This window comes from Salvia hispanica, chromosome 3, assembly GCF_029641045.1.
Source record: "Salvia hispanica isolate PSC_SH4W2 chromosome 3, Shi_PSC_v1, whole genome shotgun sequence".
Classification (NCBI taxonomy): domain Eukaryota; kingdom Viridiplantae; phylum Streptophyta; class Magnoliopsida; order Lamiales; family Lamiaceae; genus Salvia; species Salvia hispanica.
The window spans coordinates 31,841,903-31,861,167 of record NC_142694.1 but is presented as its reverse complement, the minus strand read 5'-3'; the positions used below and the strand labels follow the sequence as shown (position 1 = coordinate 31,861,167).

The window sequence follows — 19,265 nt, the reverse complement described above, 5'->3', positions numbered from 1 at the left end:
TCGGGTACCTCTCGGCTGATTTGGCTTCTTGTTTTATAGTACATGTATTGTCAATGTTGTTTGTCCGTATCTTGTCTGTTTTTTAAGTGTGTAAATACTCTGCACACTATTTTTACGGCATGCAATATTTTTCGCATATATAATCGATAAATCTCAACTATAATAGTAATACGATGGGAGAGACACATGTAGCCTATATGAGGGGTAAATGTCTCCCACATTTTTTGTTCTTCATTTCACTAAATTCATTAAAATTTACTCATATTTGACCTTTTTCACCTTTTCAAAATTTTCTTAGATGTATATTATTACCCTTCCTAAGATAAATATCTGATTTCGCCCCTATAATAGTTCGTACTTCATTCATAGTATATTAATTACCCATCTTAGACATGTCTGTATACATATCTAATTCAATTTATATGACGATGAAATTTAAATTGAAATATTTGAAATTAAGAATATACACATGTATTGTTATTATTTATGCCCTATGGCCCCTATGGCTAAGTAGGCAATCATAATATAAAACATTGATTGTATTTCTTCTTATAATTTATATTCCATGTGCACCTTTTGATGATACTATGTGTCACATACCCCAATTATTTTCCTTTGTGGATCAATTAATGTGTGACTAGTAATAGTTAATAGTACTTCTAGAAAAAGATGTTACTTTCGCGGCAGTACTACTTTTGTCTTCAAATAGATACATTTCATAAATTTTGGTGTGTGACAACGATATATCATAAAACTTTTTACACATGAAAAAAAAAAGTTGATTTATACTCCATATAATTATTCATTTATACATCAAAATATAACTCTTACTTCTAGCAAATTTCTGTCTTAATTAGTTAAAGGATTATCAATTAGTCAAAGGATCGCTCATGATTATCAATCTATTAGAACTTAGAATATGGTATTTACCAATCTCATTTGCAGTTGAGATAATTAACAATATCATTTGCACACAATTATCTAACTTCGTATATATAGGTAGAATCAATTATATTTATAAATAATTGCAAGGGAAAAATCATAAAATTTGATTGAATCTTATCTGTCCTGCAATTTCAATATTGTTGGTAAAACCATAAAGTTTAACATTGTTCGCAATTGTCCACGTGATTTTCATTTCGAAGATTTCGTATAGACGTGACGGTTAAAATTTGGATTTGTTGCTCCATCTTTAATGGTTTGACAACGCATTTAACATCTACTTAGACGCATAATCAATTAAAGATATGCATACTTTACATCGACAATATAAGGGATAGTAATAAAAAATGTTATAATAATTATTTTTTTTACTGATTTTTAAAGTTACGAGATGGATTGACCAAATTTCATGTTTTTTTTATTTCAATTAGCACTAAAACCATCACTAAACTAACTAATGCCTACATCACAATTGGGTATGAATAATATAAATACAATCAACCACATAAATATGAATATAATGTGTATGTGTATACAACAAATCAAACTACATATGTTTCACTTATTTATTCAAATATACAACAAATCAAACTACATATGTTCACTTATTTATTCAAATATACAACAAATCATACACAACCATAAAGAATATAATTAAATAAACTTAGCATCAGCATTGAACTCTCCATAGGTAGAACTCCAACACCAATTCTCCGGCGACGAATATTCATGATGATCACTTATCAACTCCGGCAGCTCAATCTCCGCCCAAAAATCCTCCCCGCCCCCTTCAGCCGCGGAACAGACTACGCCAGTCTGCTCCGCGGCTATGTTGGCCGCCAGCGCTGCCGCGGCCTGTATGTCCCTGGCAGCGCTGGTGGAGGGGCGGGGCAAGAGGTGGATGTCGTCGGGGAAATTGAGCTGCGCTTTATCGCCCTTCAAGCAGTAGGCGGCCACGTCGTACGCCCTGGCCGCCATCTCGGGAGCCGGGAAAGACCCTAGCCAGATTCGGGTCTTTTTCTTGGGCTCCCGGATTTCGGACACCCATTTCCCCCAGCGCCGCTTCCGCACGCCGCGGTAGACGGAGGGGGAGGGATGGGTGGGAGGTTGCATTAGGAGAGGTGGAAATGGAGCATCCTCTAATTTCTCTCTCCTCTCCATATTTATGATGTGAAGATGCTACTACCATTTGCATGTGTGGTTCTTGATACCATGTTTTCATAAGAGAAATATCAAATAGATTCAAGGGGAGCATTCTATCTTTAATTTATTGGGAAAATGATTGTTCGGGACATGTGATTTCTGGTCGTGAATCGTAATATTAAAAGGTGCTTCGTAGTAGTTCGTTCGATTAAAATTATAAGAGAATACAGCGTTGATTTACAAATCGGTTATTGGTTAAAATTAAAGTCGATTATTACTTTTTTCGTTCAATAATAATAGACACATTTCTTTCTGGCACGGATATTTAAGAAATTGTATTAAGTGAGTCAAGTAAGGAAAGAATAAATTAGAAAATAAAAAAGGTAGAGGCATGAAGAGAGAATCAAATAAGAGAAAATAAAGTAAGTGAGAATTAAGTAAGTGAGAAAAAATGCGTTAACTTTTAGTACTGAAAAGGGAAATGACTTCACTACTATAGAGCGCACCAAAATGGCAAAATAACTCTACTAGTATCACACTGTTAATTATTTATACTACCTCCGTTCATAAAAATAATCTGATGGACTATGTGAGTTTGAATGCAAACTCGGCAAGTATACGAAAAATGTAGATAGAGATCAAAGTGGTACTAATAATGTTAGTTAGAAAATAGATCTACCAAAATAGAGAGAAATAACTTACTAAAATTGAATAAAGACTAAATTTGATGGACTATCCAAAATAAGAATAAAATAAAATTATTTTTCGTGAACGAAAGTAGTACCATACTAGTTAATATGGACTTAGGTAGCCTCTTAAGTGTTAAGACCTAGGTTACCAGTGAGTTTAAGTTTAGAATTTAATTTAAGATTTGGATTAGTTATTTTAAGTTATCGAATAACCGATTAATAGTGACATGACATGAGTGTAACAAATAAACATTGCCAATAAAAGTGTCATAAGACTCATAACTATTCAAAGATGGACCTATCATTTAATGTGGTTGTAAATTTGTAGCAAGGGTAGCACAGCTGTCATAGTTGCCTTGGTGTATTTTACATATTTTCATTCATTTATTTATTTATTACTGATAGTACATAAAGTTGGCCATAAGATTTGTTATAATTTTTCATTTACTTAAAAGTATAATATGATTATTATTATTATATCCCTACATGGAAGTCAAAATATCTCTTTAGAGTATACTCCGTATACAAGTAAAGAGTACTACCAAGGTACTTCAATTTTAAATAAAATCATTACTTCATTATTTGTCTTTTTATTAAAATATTATTTTATGGCCAGCTACATATAGATTTAGTCTTTTTTATATATGTCCACTTATTCCCCTGTAAAACTTAGTCAAAAACTTAATTGACTTTTGACAAAAAAAAATGATACTCATAATTAACTTTTGAGCACACGTTAATAAAAAATTATTATTAGTCGCAGAATAATTAATATCCGATGATTCGAATTCTAAATCTATTAATTGATGGCAGCTATTTATCGATTGAAATACGATTCATAATAATCGTATAAATAATCGTATACAGTACGTGTGAATAATAAAATGGTAATGAAAGATCTTTATTGAAGATTTGTACTTGAATTTGCTCCTATTATTGATTGACAAACGCATGGTAGTGAGAAGTAATCAATTCATACACAATATTTACTACTCCCTCCGTCCCGGAGTATTAGACTCACTTCTTTTGGGCACATGATTTAAGGAATTGATATTTAAATAGTTAAAGTGGAGAGAGGGAAAAAGTAGGGGAGAGAAGAAAAAAGTAGGTGGAGAATAAAATAAGATAGATATTTTTTGCTAAAAAAAGAAATGAGTCTAATATGTTGGGACATCCCAAAAAGGAAAGTTGGTCTAATACCTTGTGACGGAGGGAGTATTACACAACAAGTATTTTCCATTGTGGTCAAACTTGATTACTTGTGCTGATTCTTTCTTCTCATATTTTTGTTTTGTTTTCAGCATCTTTAATTCTTGTATTGTTTTTGGATCTTTGGGAGTGATTTAACACAAAAACTTGTGATTCTAGAAGAAGTGATAGCTAGTAGCTTAGCCATGATGTACTCCAATATTGTCATCTGTCCAATTTTATAAATATGATGAACACAAGTTTGGGGATAGTTATAGGAGTGAAAATGGTTTGCGGTATAAAGTGAACGAATTGAAGAGAGAAATGTTATTCCATTTATAATGAAAAATAAAATTATAATTGCAAAAACGTAAGTTTAAAGGAAATATTTTAAAATGAAGTCAACTATAGTATTTTCGATCGATCCTAAAGAAAAATTAAGCTCTGTATCTGCCCGAGGCACCCCTAATCCACAGCAGTTATACACAAACTCTATTAGAAATAATGTGCACGTGTTGCAAAAATCAATATAAATGGACAAAGATGATAAGGTAAGATCAGATCAAATCTATCAACACTCCACTTGTATGATATAGTAAATGTATTCAATATAAGTGACCACAAATTATAGTGATTAAATCACAATGAATACAATGGAAGAAATTTTTTTACACAGAAGTTGGGTGGGCCAAAAAGTTTATTGGCATTATGCATGATTAATTGAAGTGACCACTAGGAAAAAAACAAGAATTAAAAAAATTAAATGAATGAGTTAAACTATTGAAACCGACCTTAGGGCTTGAGGCATAAATGCTTCAAAAGAGTTTGGTCCCGTTAAGAGCTTCACATGTGCAAAAGCCACCACGAGATCTATGTGCCTTTGCTTTCTTTCTCTAGTCTCTTCGTGCGGGCCCGATCGCCTGGACCGAAATCGCACCTAACTCGAATCCACTCTAAAATGATCTTTTGGTTCTAAAAAAATAACATTTGCAATGAAAGTGGTGACTGTTGTGTAAGTAATTATTGTAATGAATAAAAGTGATTGTTATTATAAATAAAAATAACTATCTATTTTTAATTAGAGTGAACTTCAAAAATGGTCCCTGGACTATGGGTTTATCTCGAAAATGGTCCCTGGACTTTAAAAATATCACCAGTAGTCTCTGGACTAAGGGTTAATATCAAAAACGATATTTTGAGACGAAAATGCCCTTTTGAGGGGTTTTGGGGGTTTGGGCAATTTGGTCTTTTTACACTTTTAACATTTTAAATCTGATATTATTTTAGTTATGCACTAAATCTGATATTATTTCAAAATTATCATTCTTCTTCCCTTTTGTCATCCTTCACTTTGTTTCTTTATTTCAATATTAGATTTAATTTTACAAAATTAAATTATAAATTTCAGTTTTTAAATATCAATAAATTTTTTTAATTATAAAAATTATTAAATAACAAAAATTATTAGTCATAATCAATATTTGATAGTGTCCTAATATTTAATCAATAAGATATAACGTCTTAGTTTTAATCAATATTTGATAGCTTTAATCATAAATAGACAATATAACATGATTTATTCTGAAATAAATATGCGTCTAATGTAAAACTAATATAATTTTCGTTTATTAATTTGAAAACAATCAATCAAAATGACTAGAAAATTTCAACAAAAATACTCATATACAAAATTTTTAGTCGACTTCATAATATTCAATCACAAGCAATTATAACAACCGAACGAAGGCTAAATAGAATAGCTCTTATTTTTCCATCACGATTAATATTATTTTTCTGTACTTCTTCAATTCAGCTTAATATTATATTAAATAACAAAAATTAATAGTTTCAATCAATATTTATAGTGTCCATGAATTAATAGTTTTAATTAAAAAAAAATTATTGCTATTTAAAAATTGAAATTTAAAATTTAATTTTGTAAAATTAAATCTAATATTGAAATAAAGAAACAAAGTGAAGGATGACAAAAGGGATGAAGAATGATAATTTTGAAATAATATCAGATTTAGTACATAACTAAAATAATATCAGATTTAAAATGTTAAAAGTGTAAAAAGACCAAATTGCCCAAATCCTTCAAAACCCCTCAAAAGGGCATTTTCGTCTCAAAATACTGTTTTTGATATTATCCCTTAATCCAGAGACTACTGGTGATATTTTTAAAGTCCAGGGACCATTTTCGAAATAAACCCATAATTCAGGGACCATTTTTTAAGTTCACTCTTTTAATTATAAGAAAAACATGTGATTAAAAGTGAAGTTTTTATTAGTAAAAGTGATTGTGTCAATGAATCAAAGTATTCTTATCTAATTGAAAATAATGGGTTAGTCTGTATTTGACACGGTCCAATCCGAGTTTGGCATGGCAGAGTCCGCATGTAGAGTATTCTCTGTGACCTATTAGAATATGCTTCACGCATTGAGCATATGTATTAGAAAATAATATTTTATATTTTTTTCATTCTATAGTATTGAAGGTATTTCTTTACACGGATATTAAGAAAAAAAGTTTGTAAATAAAAAGATAATAAAGTATGAGAAGAAAAAGTAAAGATCATAAAGTAAAAGAGAGGGAAAAGTAAGATCGAGAATATGTATTACTTTTTACTTAAAAAATAATAATTTACTACTATAGAATGCTCAAAATAGAAAAATGGCTCTACTTTTATGGAATGGAGGGAGTGGTAAAGTATAAGATAATAACTTTTTATTGAGACCATAATTTTCCAGTTACAACTTAAACGGTATTAATGAAAATAGATGCTGATTTTTCTTGGCATGTTCGATTTTACTGGTTGAATGGATATATTCAATACGTGTTCTGGGAAGTAATCAATTGCTAACTAATTAGCAATCTTTAACTAAGACTAAATCTTAGTCATTAGATTAGAAGATCTAGTGGTTGAAATAAGGTCACATGGATTATATTTTTAATTAAGAAAATTAATAAATAAAATTAGAGGGTATATGTTAATTCCCTCTCATTAAAATCATATTAAAACTTTAAATTTACATAACTCTCTCCATTTAAATTATTTTTTCGCAAAAAATATATCAAATTAAAGATAATTTTATAAGGATTCCAACGAGATCTCAATTGCATATGTTCCGACGACGTTCGGATGATAAATTTGATCTTTTTTATTTTAGTTTTCATAAATGTTGAAAACCAGATTTTTATCAACAAATACATCAAAAAATCTCAATAAAACCATGTAAAAATCTCAAAAAATATGTGTTGATATTTTCTTGTACTAGTGTTGATATTCTTATGTCATATTGTAGATATTTGTAATACACTATGTTGATATAAAAAAACATTCACGAAAATTATCATATGATAACATAATGATGATATTACCTTTTTGTTGATATTTTGTCTACTATTTATTGAGATTCGTAAGATTTAATCTCATTCACTTATTTTAAAACTAAGAATGAAGATTTGTTCTTAATTTTAAATTAGGGTGCCGTAAGTATTAGAATATGATATATGTATTCTCTGCCTTTTTGTTAAATGATTTTCAATTACTTTTGTTAGTGCGGTGACTGAAAATTTGACCAATTATTGAAAGAGGAGCTTATTATTAACTAAGTTACGCTTAATCAAAGTCGCTGCACTCGAAATTTTGTTGAGTTCAATTTAAGAAAAGATTATATGCTAATTTTAACACTACAAAAGAAAAAAAGGATTATGTGGGCTCAATTTGACATGGGCTTACTTTATCAAATTTGAAACACTTTGTTTGTACTAGTACTTTTAATTTCTGTATAGGTCCTAAATTTGATATGGGCTCAATTATTTTTATAAAACCATTTATTATATAATGTCTCCACGTCATAATATTTATTTACGATCCATTTTAGATTCCAATATTTAGATTAACACCAAAAAACTTAGCTCCACATTCATGCAAGAAAAACAGAAAATTTCTAAACTTAAAAATTGAATAGGTTTTTCAACAAGATAGAAGTGTTGAATTTAAAGCGAAAATTTTCTCATCAACATTACTAACAACAAATTTAATGGACTAAACATAATATTACTTGTTGTGTTTGGCTAAACATATGAAAATATGTTCAAACCACTGAATTTTATTTGACTTTGACTTCAGTTTAGGAAGATTATAATTGAACCTAACTTTGTTTTAGACATATAGGTAAACCTAATTAAAAGTATGTACTATAAAACTATAGATGCATAGCATAGTACCCCTTGCCAAATAAATCTACTCGTGCTTATCCTTTGTAGGAGTACTAGATTAGATCGAATTAAATTTCATTAATTATTAACTGAAAAATGGTAGTACTATCAAACTTTATTTTCTCCCACACAAATCTCTCTTTATTTTTGGTTTTGTGACGGTGGTTCCTAGCTAAAATAAATTGAGTATTTATATTTTTTCAAAATAATTTATTTAATAAACATTAAATTTAATCAATTATTATATTTTTCTAGAATATTCTCTACATAAAATAGATATAATTGCTGCTCAAGATATCTCACTTTCCTTTTCATTATTTTTTTCCGATGGTTTCACCACCACTAAACTATATTTTTTCTCTTTATAAATTATAAAGCCATTCGATACTTTTTTCTTTCTAATATGCCAACATAGTCATGGACGAAATGAATAGCTATTAAATAAGCAAGACAAATAATGTTTTACTAGTAATTGAATATTGTAGCCACGTTCAAATTAATAACTCAATAAGATGGGGACCACGGGCACGTGAACCTTGTGATTTGCATTGACTAGTTGTGATTTTGTTTTGTTTTGCTTTAAATTTAAATTGTTTTATCTTCATCTTCTCCGATTTAGGAGTATTAAATTTTTCGCAATTATGAATAAGGGTCACGGGAACACTAAACGTATGCTTATATATTGATATTCTCTCCATCACCTTCAAAGTGAATTTCGATAGGAGATTTAATATGAAAGTATATTTTAATATAAAATAAAATAGTGGTTATTAGATTCCAATTACTACTTTCTCTTTGTATATAATAGTATAGTTTTTATATAATAATGTACCTTTATCTATGATAGTACAATCGTATTCATTTTTAATCGTCCGACGGTATATAATTGAGCAGTTTCCTTTTTTAATAATAAAATTATTCTCTAATTCTATATTTTGATTAATTCCCTTTGTTCTCTCTACACTTATTCTCTAAATACTTATTTCTTAATACTATATCGAAAAGAAATGCTCTAAATAAGATAGGATAGCAAGAGTATAAAATTATTATTGTTCATAATTATAACTCCTATTTTTCTATTTTAATTTTACCCTACTTTTGATCAATTTCTAAATCTAATGGAGCATCTCTCATTTTCTACTAATAATGCTGTAATAAATTTTTTATAGCTATGTTATTTTGTCAATTTTGAACTAAATCCGTATATCAAATGCGAAAACAATGAGACTCCGACTAGGATAATTATTTCGATGTTAATTATAGGTGTGACTTTCCTTCTTTTGATGCTTTCTTGATGTCGAGGTGTTATGAATTTTTATTGTCTAAATGAAATTTATTACTTTTAAAATTTACATTAGCGTTTATTTTATATTTTATTGTTTGTATTTATTATTAAAGTATGCAATTCTTTTGGTCCGAGCATTTTACTTTACCAAATAAAGAAAAACCTCCTTCCACACACAACCTACACGTTAAAGCAACTAAACAAGATTAAAAGCATGGAAAAACGTAACTAAATGCGGCTCACGTGCTTCTTACACTCGAAACTCCCATCGTGTCACGTGCCTTTCACGTTCGTTGACATGAGAGCCTTTCTGGCCTAACGTGAAACGTGTGAGAATCATGATTCCCACTTTCCACACGTGTCCCACTCTCCCCGCCACGTGTCCCGCTTCCCACCCTCCGATTCTCTAATCACATCACTAAATTTTGAAATCACTCCAAAAATCAACAAATAATCGAATTTATCACCAAATTAATATTACCAATATATCTAACTTGAACAAAAAGTAATACACATGCAGAGGTAGGCCAAAAAAGGTCACGAGCAAAAACAATTTAAATAATTAAATAAAATAACCAAAATTTCATTTCCGAATAACCTTCTTTCTTCTCCCTTTCTCACTTAATTTATTCAAACTATTCTTTTCCCATCTCTCTCAATTTACTAAACCGCAAAACCCCCCAAAATCGGTAAGTAAATTCCTCCAATCCCTTCCATTATTCATCGATTCTTTAGTTTTGCATGTTAATTTTTGAGATCTGAGCAAAAGATTTAATCTTGCTGAATTATTTTAGATAGAAATTTGGTGTTTTCCTTTGATTTGGTGTGTTTGATGAGGAGAGAATCTAGTATGGCCGGTGTTAGGTGGACCGACGAAGATAGGGCTATGGCTTCTGCCGTTTTAGGTAGCAAAGCATTCGATTACTTGATTTCAAACAAGGTTTCTGCGGAATGCTCTTTAATGTCGATTAGCAATGATGAGAATTTGCAGAATAAGCTCTCAGATCTTGTAGAACATCCCAATTTGTCCAATTTCAGTTGGAATTACGCAATTTTCTGGCAAATTTCTAGGTCAAAAATTGGGGATTTAGTGTTGGGGTGGGGGGACGGGTGCTGTCGGGAGCCCCGGGACGAGGAGGAGGATTCCGATGTTACTCGGTTCCTCAGGCTCCGGCAGGAGGACGAGTGCCAGCAGCGGATGCGGAAGCGGGTGCTGCAGAAGCTGCATATCTCGTTCGGGGGGAGCGAGGACGAGAGCTACGCGTTTGGGTTGGATAGGGTGACGGATGCCGAGATGTTCTTCTTGGCGTCGATGTATTTTTCGTTTAGTCGAGGGGAAGGGGGGCCGGGGAGGTGTTTTAGCTCGGGGGAGCATTTGTGGTTGAGCGATGCGTTTAAGTCGCCCGTGGATTATTGCGTTCGCTCATTTTTGGCGAGGAATGCGGGGGTGCAGACCGTTGTGTTGGTTCCGACGGATATTGGTGTGGTGGAGTTGGGCTCAGTTAGGTGTGTTCCGGAGAATGTGGAGGTGTTGAGGGCCGTTAGGTCGTCTTTCTCTTCGTTGTCGGGGATTTTTAAGTCCAAGAAAGTTGCGGTGAATGAGAGGTCCAAGGGTTTTGTAGTCGAGCAAGTGGTTCCTAAGGTTTTCGGGCAAGATTTATGCTCTGGTCGTGTGGAATTGAAGGGGAATGGCGATGTTAGGAAGGTTGAATATGGGACGATTAATGGGAACGGGAACGGTTTGGTGTGGAGACAGTACGCGAACGCTAAGCCTGCAACCCCGGTGGAGGTTTATAATCCTCCAAGGCAAGTAAAACATCCGTTGAACGGGTTGAACGGGCAGAACCGGAAACCAGCGCAAATGCAGATTGATTTTGGCGCGAATTCGCGACCACAGAGCACAGAGGCAGAGCACTCTGACATTGAAGTTCCGTGTATCGAAGAGAGCATGCTGGTATCAGAAGACAACAGGCCAAGGAAGCGTGGCCGGAAGCCCGCCAACGGGAGGGAGGAGCCCCTCAATCACGTGGAGGCGGAGAGGCAGCGACGCGAGAAGCTGAACCAGCGTTTCTACGCGCTGAGAGCGGTGGTTCCGAATATTTCCAAGATGGACAAAGCTTCCCTCTTGGGAGATGCGATTGCTTACATAACCGAGCTTCAGAACAAGCTCAAGGGCTTGGAATCTTCCAACGGGAGGGTGTCGGGAGAGGCGGAAACTCAGCCAAATACGGAAAGGCCACCCCCTAGCATCGACATCCAAGCTGGCGTAGGCGAAGTAACGCTGAAGGTGAGCTGTCAGCTCGATGCTCACCCCGTGTCGAGTTTCGTTCGAGCAATCAAGGATGCTCGGGCGACCATAGTAGACGCAAAATTTGCCTCCGGGAGCGAGAAAGTGTTCCATACCTTTGTCGTCAAATCAGATGCACCAGAGCGGCTAACCAAGGAAAAGCTGCTCGGAGCGATGTCGCGCGATCAGCAGCAGCCGTAGTCGGTCGGGTAAATACCGGTATTTAATGTTTTTTACAAAATAATTAGGCAGTGAGAACCAATATGGAAATCTTTTGCAGATATTATTGTTAGGAAAACAAAGTCTTTATCTGTTTATAGTATAGATTTGTTGTAAGAACATAGCTTTCAAGATTTATTGATTTGTTAAGTTCAATTCAATTATGACCTATATTTTCTCAATTTCAAACATCGTTTCCTTTGTCAGCTTGTTACTTGCTTGAATGAGTAATGTGTAATACTACATAATCTATGTTGTCTGAAATTACTATAAATAGTTGATTTATTGAACATTTTTTCAAGCTTAATTTGACTTTTAGATGAATTGAAGGTTGTAAGATTCTATGATACCATATTGACAACTACCTAGATACAGTAGATCTCTTATTCTACAAACTTCTGTTTTTTGCTATAAATGGAGGTTTCAGATTTGTTAAAGAATAAATTTGTTACTACATTAACTATTTAAGGTTGAAGATGAGTGATGAATGATTAGTTTAACAGCTTTTTCCTTTTCCTTTTCCTTTTCCTTTTCCTTTTCCTTTTCCTTTTCCTTTTCCTTCTTTATCAGTACGATCCTGTGTAAACCGTAATAAAACTGACAGATATGCGTTAAAAAGTCATGTGGTTCTCTTGTATCCAGTTCCGGTTCAAGAACTGCCAATTTCTGTTCAGGTTCAAAAACAAATTGATACCTTAACCAGCCCGGCATAAGCAATGGCGTGTTTTCCCGAATTCCCCAATTTTTAGTGAAATTTTTTCAAATATCAATGGTTTTTCTGGCTTTGGGCCAAAACAACAATTCTAAAAGTTGTGCAATCTGATTGGTGGAAAGGAACTCTAGGTTTGGTTTAGCTCTTGGGAGACGGTTTTGGTTCGAAAATTGTAACTTGCGATCCTATTTCGGTTTAACCACGAGTTATTAATACGTTGGCAATTGTTGAAACCAATGAAGAAACAACTTTAATGTTCAAACGCTATTGGAAAAAATATTGAAAATGTTTAAACCATGTGTCAATTTATTTTATTAATGCTAATCTCATAAAAAGAATATTTTGATATTACAAATGCTTTTGTAAACATATATTGTAGTAGTAAAATTTATGCTACTATAGATTTAATTATCAATTTGTTTTTATAAAACAAATAATCTTTCAGCCCAATTGACCATCAACCTGCTCAGGTAATAAGCCCAACTGCCCAAGTAGTCTGGATATAATATTGGATATTTGGATTATAAAAGCAAATCTATATAGGATAAATAAATCATTTAGTTTCGGACTAAATTGACATCCATATACGGATATCTTTATGTTTTATATGAATCTACATGTGATTTATATAATGGAAACTTGATGAATGGAGTAAGTGTAGATAAAAATGTCCAAATTAGAGGCTTGAATATGAGATTTTATATTTTATTAATTTACATTTGATGCTAAAGTAGAAAAAAAGAAAAGAAAAAGGGGAGTAAGTGATAAAAGAATAGTTAAAAATGCAAAAGTTGTAATATTATTACTCATTTTGATGCTTTTTTCAAACTATATAGATTCGAACTTTTATTATTCCATTGAGTATTAAAATAAAAAATATAAAAATGGGTGTTGAGAGTGGGATTTGAACCCACGCCCTTTCGGACCAGAACCTTAATCTGGCGCCTTAGACCAACTCGGCCATCTCAACATTTTTGTGATGTTATTCTAACAATTTATATTTAAAATATTTAAAACTATTCTCTGTTTCTTTAATTGTACATTTGTGACATCTTAGCTTACATGTAGTACACTATAGTAACTCTCTCTTCGACAAATAACGTTAAATATAGTACTCCGTATAAGTTTATATATAACCTTTGTAGGAGTAATTGAGTAATCTCTGTCTCAATAATTCTTGATTGTCACTTTTACAATGCTAATTTGTTGGAACAGGTTGGTTGTTGTTGTAGTAATTAGTATATGCTTGAATGTTGTTGTATGTGACTTAGTTGAGGTTTCGTTTTGTTGTTGTGGTTGGTGCTGGTTTTAGGTTGTCACTTGTTAGTGGTCTTCATGTTTTTGTTGTGTCGAACCTTAGTTCGCCAGGTGGTTGACTTGGAGCTTTTTTTTATGTAAAAAGTGAATATTTATAAATTATTTTATATTTACAAAATATTTTGGACTTTTCCCACTAATACTTTGAGGTCTTCTTGGTCCTAGAAATGAGAAATAATAAAAGAAACTGTGATAAATGATTTTCCCTAACAAAAGAAGCGAAATAAACTGAAATTCCAAGAAGGTAAAATTGATTTTTGGCAAATAATTTTGGGTCAAATTTCTATAAAGCAAGATGGTAATGGCCCAAATTTCAGCCCAAACCTGCATACACTTTTTGTGTATAGTCAATTTAATGAGCCCAAAATAATAAAAAGTATATGTGGTCCATAATTTTTTATAGTAATGTATAACAGCAATTGGGGGAGACACATATTCGTCTACTCACTTCCTAGTTCCTACCAAACAAATGGCACAATCATGATGGATAATGCTACAAAATAATTAATGTTCGGTGATAGACATATTTATGTATTGTTATATGCATTTTTCACTTGCAAATATGCAAGTTTATGCTTTATATATGTATTTTTTTTCTTTTGTAAATTAAATAAGGATATATGTGAGAATAAATTATAAAGAAGGGTGGACATTTTATCAAAAATAAAAAAAACAGAGTTGGGAGTACGATTTACAATACTTATTTAGAATTTTGTAATACTATACTATGATTTAAATATATTCAAACTATGTGATGAACTTAGTACTATAGTTTAGATGCATTATTCAGAAGAACGTTTATAAAAGATAAAGCTGCATGCCTTCTGCCACATACAGTACCCACAGTGTGTGTGAGAATTTATGCTTAATTATGCTATGATACTATACTACAATTATGTTATTTTGTTTGTGGAAAATTTTCCCTAACTAGCAAGATCTGGCTTGGATTTCCGAGCCTAACAAATGGAGTATCAAATCTCTGTTAATAGTAATAATTAATTAGTAGCTTTCGCATAATTAAATACTTTGTTTACGTAAATTAATGTGCGTGACACAATCTTGGATCAAGACATAATTGAATAAATTAATGATTCTAATAAAAATCGATTCATTCATTGATGATTTAATAAAATATTTAATCACTTAATACCAGTACTTTTTATTATGATATTATACTTTTCATAAAAGAATTTTGACTGAAAAATTATGAAATTTGTCGAATTCTGGCATGTCTTGTAAATTTTAATGGAAAAATTATGAAGTTTGGATTTATTAGCAACAATCGCACAACGAAAAAATTCGATCACCTATGTGTAATAAATATATTGCTGATATTTTTTATTAAACGATGATGTTGTTATTTTGTACTATGAATAAATGACACGTTCAACTCACTGCCACGCATGTATGCTTTCTTCTCTGTCATTCCAGATGCAAGTTCATAAAAAATTTCACTAGATAATTACAAATATTTCAAACTTCATGATTTTTCCAATTTATAAAACTGTGGAGAGACTATAATTTGATCAAGACTTCATGGATTTTCAATAATTTATCCAATATTAAATCAATAATTATCACTTACTTATTTATTAAAATTAATAAAAAATAAAGTGTTTTATGGCCGGACATATAACAGCAGCCTAGCTTTAATCTAATCAATGTTAGTCATTCAATAATTATGACAGCTAACCGACAAATAATCAAATCTGCATGATTATCTCTGAATATATGCATGTGTGTCTGTATGTATATGCTGTGAGAGAGATAGAGAGCTTTATTTTGAGAATAGTGACTTTATTCGTTGTTGGTAGGCAGCTTTGATTCTTACAAAAAGTGAAATTCCAAAGATTCCTTGTCTCTATGGTAAAGAAATTTTATCTTAATTGTGTTAGATTGATGCATGATTTTGGATTTCATCATGAATTTGCTCTTTTAGATTTCATTATAGTATATATAATTTCTTAGTGTCTCGTGTCATGAATAGCATGTGTAATAATCTAGAAACAATAATATGATCATACAATAATTTCAAAAAGTAAAAACACTATTCAAAATAATTGTATGCTATCATTTTGCATTCAACAAATATTATCATTTGTGTGCAGTGGTGAACATAGAAACAAGAGATACAACTATATTCCGAAAACAAAACATAATAATATAAGAATAACAATATGATCAGTATGTATTCGAAACTCCAGGTTATCATGATTATTTATCGCGCCTAAATTTAAAATTCTGGATATGCCTATACACATCTCTTTCGCGGATGAAGTTGATGGTGAACGTTAGGATGTGTGTTGCCCTTTACGTCAATTTTTTTCTATTTTCTTTTGTTCGATTGATATTTTTTTTTGTGTAGTAATTTCGGATATAATTTTTTATATATATTTTACAGTGGTTTTGTCATCTTTTATTGTTGTTCGCAGATATTTTGTTCTTAGCAATTATTTTGTATCAAAAGATAAAGTTGATTTGAAAAGACTCAAACAAAAAATTTTCAAGTCACAAGTCAACCATGAATATATGCTTATAAAATGATAACTATATTTTCTAATAACAGAATATACATTGGAATAACGTAATTCTTCAGAAAAAGACTTTTCGAATGGAATTCACATTAAGCAAGTTCCTGTTTTCTCACTACTGTGGTTATAATTAAATAATATTGGGAGGAATAAATGCTTAGTCATATTTTCATACGACTTTTATTGTTAGAATATTGTATACTTACTACAATATTCCGATGAATTAGTTTGAATATTCAATAGTAGTAAGAAGAATTTTTTTCCCTTATTACTATGATGCTTAATTAAATTGCATAAAGTTTAATTAATTCAAAAGTTGCATCTTCCCACTATTCTGTCATTACAAAAATATACCCATCATATAGATAAGGGATAGTTTCAAGCAAGATATGCCACACACACTCAAGGAGTAAAAGCAAAAAAAACATTATCTACTAATGCTTCATCTCTTTTGGTAAATTTCACTTATCTAATTTGACATTTGGCGAACTTTTTCGTAAATAAAAAAGTTAAAATAAGATTAGGTAACAAAAGAAGCATATGATAGAACATATTTCTATTGTCAGAAGCATGACTCTATTATTCACAAAGGAAACTGACAGTGCCTTGCATTTTCAGTACCTAAGACCAAAACACACACTCACACATGATAGATACAGAGAGTGTTTCACGCGTACCAAAAAGTGTTTATGTGAAAATGAAAATAAATAAAGGGTAATCAAATTGTCGAAAAAACATAAGTTTGGTCAAATTCTAATCTATCCCACAACTTAGAAAATCAACCACCCAAATTTTCTATGTTAAAAATGAAAATAAACATAGGTTAAATTGCCGGAAAGGTCATGAATTTTGGTCAAATTCTGGTCTATCCCACAACTTTGAAAATCAACTAGAACTATATGTGAAGTTCGAATTTGTTATTAGTTATCCAATGGTAAAACTTTTTGGTGAAATCATATCGAAGAATTAAACAATGCCGTCTACAAAACAATGTTAACACTATATATATTACACATAGATGGTCATAATTTTTCAACATGTGATCATTGAAAACAAATCCGAACTTCCTAATTTTTCTGGCTGGTTTTCAAAGTAGCAGAGAATTTGACCAAACATTAAGGATTTCTTTTGTGAATTTTCCCATAAATAAGAAAAAATTTAACAAGAAATTCCTTCGACTTGTTGTCTTCATGATCTCTCACTCGACCATTCAACTCTTTATGTGACTCTCTCTCTCTTAAAGCTTTAGAAGCTTTTATGGGGTTTTGGGACATTGAATGCTTTTTTGGGGTTTTGGAAATGGAAGGAGAGAATGATATATGTGTGGAATTGAGTGCGCATGGTCTTTTAAGAATCTTGTCCGATTTTGTAGAAAAATACAAAACATCAAACACATTCTTGGCAAAATATTATTGGGAAATCATTGTAAAAATTTGATCACGTTATGCATAAATGTATGTATATGTAAGTATTGATTGTTAAAGCCAAAAGGGTCATAGTAATTATTTAAACAAAACATTATTTCGACATTATCTGAGTGAGAAGTTTCCTAGGGAGAGTGAGCACAACTAAATTCTAGGTAGATTTTCTGATGAGAAATTTCAGAAATTTGGTCAAAAGTGAATAGTTTGGATTTTTCTAGGTTTTTTAGGGTACGATGTAATCCTTAGGTAATAATTGGGTTTCAAGGCATTGAAGTTTGAGCTTTTGTTTTCAAGAAATATTATTAGATGTTGTTTAATGCTTTGTTGACTATGAAGTCTCAAAGGAAACTAAATATTAATCTTCGACTATGGTGAATTTATGGGCTGATGTTCAATTATATTTAATTTAATAAAAATATTATCTGAGCTAGAACTAGAGTTCATTATTTTTGCCTATATATATTTGTTTTACCTATCTTAGGTCCGAAAATTATATAGTGAAAATCTGTAGATTGTCATCGCCACCGGATTTATACACATTGTACCGAATTGAGTGAACAAGTCCTTATGTTTCGCCTTTTATATTCGTGATATATTTGCGTTTATTCTAATAATACACTAGTTCAAATTTGTTTAAAGATTAAATGAGGTAATTAAGTTACAATGTTTACTAACTAAATTATGGCAATAGTTAGATTCTACATAAATGTATACATACATTTTAATCTTCCTATACTAATCTTTAAAAAATCATTGGTTAATAGTGAGCACCAAAAAATCATAGTAATATATTTTTATTCTATTAAAACATGTTTGCTTCTCAAACAATGCCTTTTAGTTTTGTGACTTTCAAACCAATTAATCGTAGTATTCTTTTTTTAAGTTCTTTAGACTATAGTTTTGATAGAACAATGAACAATATTGCCACACAATATTGATGAATGAATTTGTTAACAATCCACATATGGAAGATATATTCAAAATACATATAAATAATACATTCTCCCCATAATCTCTACAAGCACTTAATCAATGAGCTCACTTAGAAAAAATAGCTTGATTGTCTTAATAAGTAATTAATTACATTATCATCCATCAAATATTTTTACATTTTTACACACATTTGTACTAATAGCTTGCCAATCTGGAAAGTGTGCACTCCATTAATGAAAAAAGGAACTCTATATCTGAAAATACTTCCTAAATTGTAATTTTACCCTACATTTCAATCAAATGTGATTTATAAAATCTAAATTAAAATAAAATCCTTTGTTGTACGCTATAAAGTTTGGAAACAAGAAGA

General features: G+C 31.3%; 1 non-coding gene and 2 pseudogenes across 1 annotated transcript; 1 reads left to right on the top strand and 2 right to left on the bottom strand.

Annotated features, from left to right (window-relative positions):
- Window positions 1-1,473: 1,473 nt before the first annotated feature.
- LOC125216166 (ethylene-responsive transcription factor ERF023 pseudogene) lies at window positions 1,474-2,225 on the bottom strand (annotated as a pseudogene).
- Window positions 2,226-10,066: 7,841 nt separating this feature from the next.
- LOC125216165 (transcription factor MTB1 pseudogene) lies at window positions 10,067-12,184 on the top strand (annotated as a pseudogene).
- A 1,395-nt stretch (window positions 12,185-13,579) lies between these two features.
- TRNAL-AAG (transfer RNA leucine (anticodon AAG)) lies at window positions 13,580-13,660 on the bottom strand. Its single transcript has one exon. It is a non-coding gene; the product is annotated as a tRNA-Leu (tRNA).
- Between the last annotated feature and the right edge of the window lie 5,605 nt (window positions 13,661-19,265).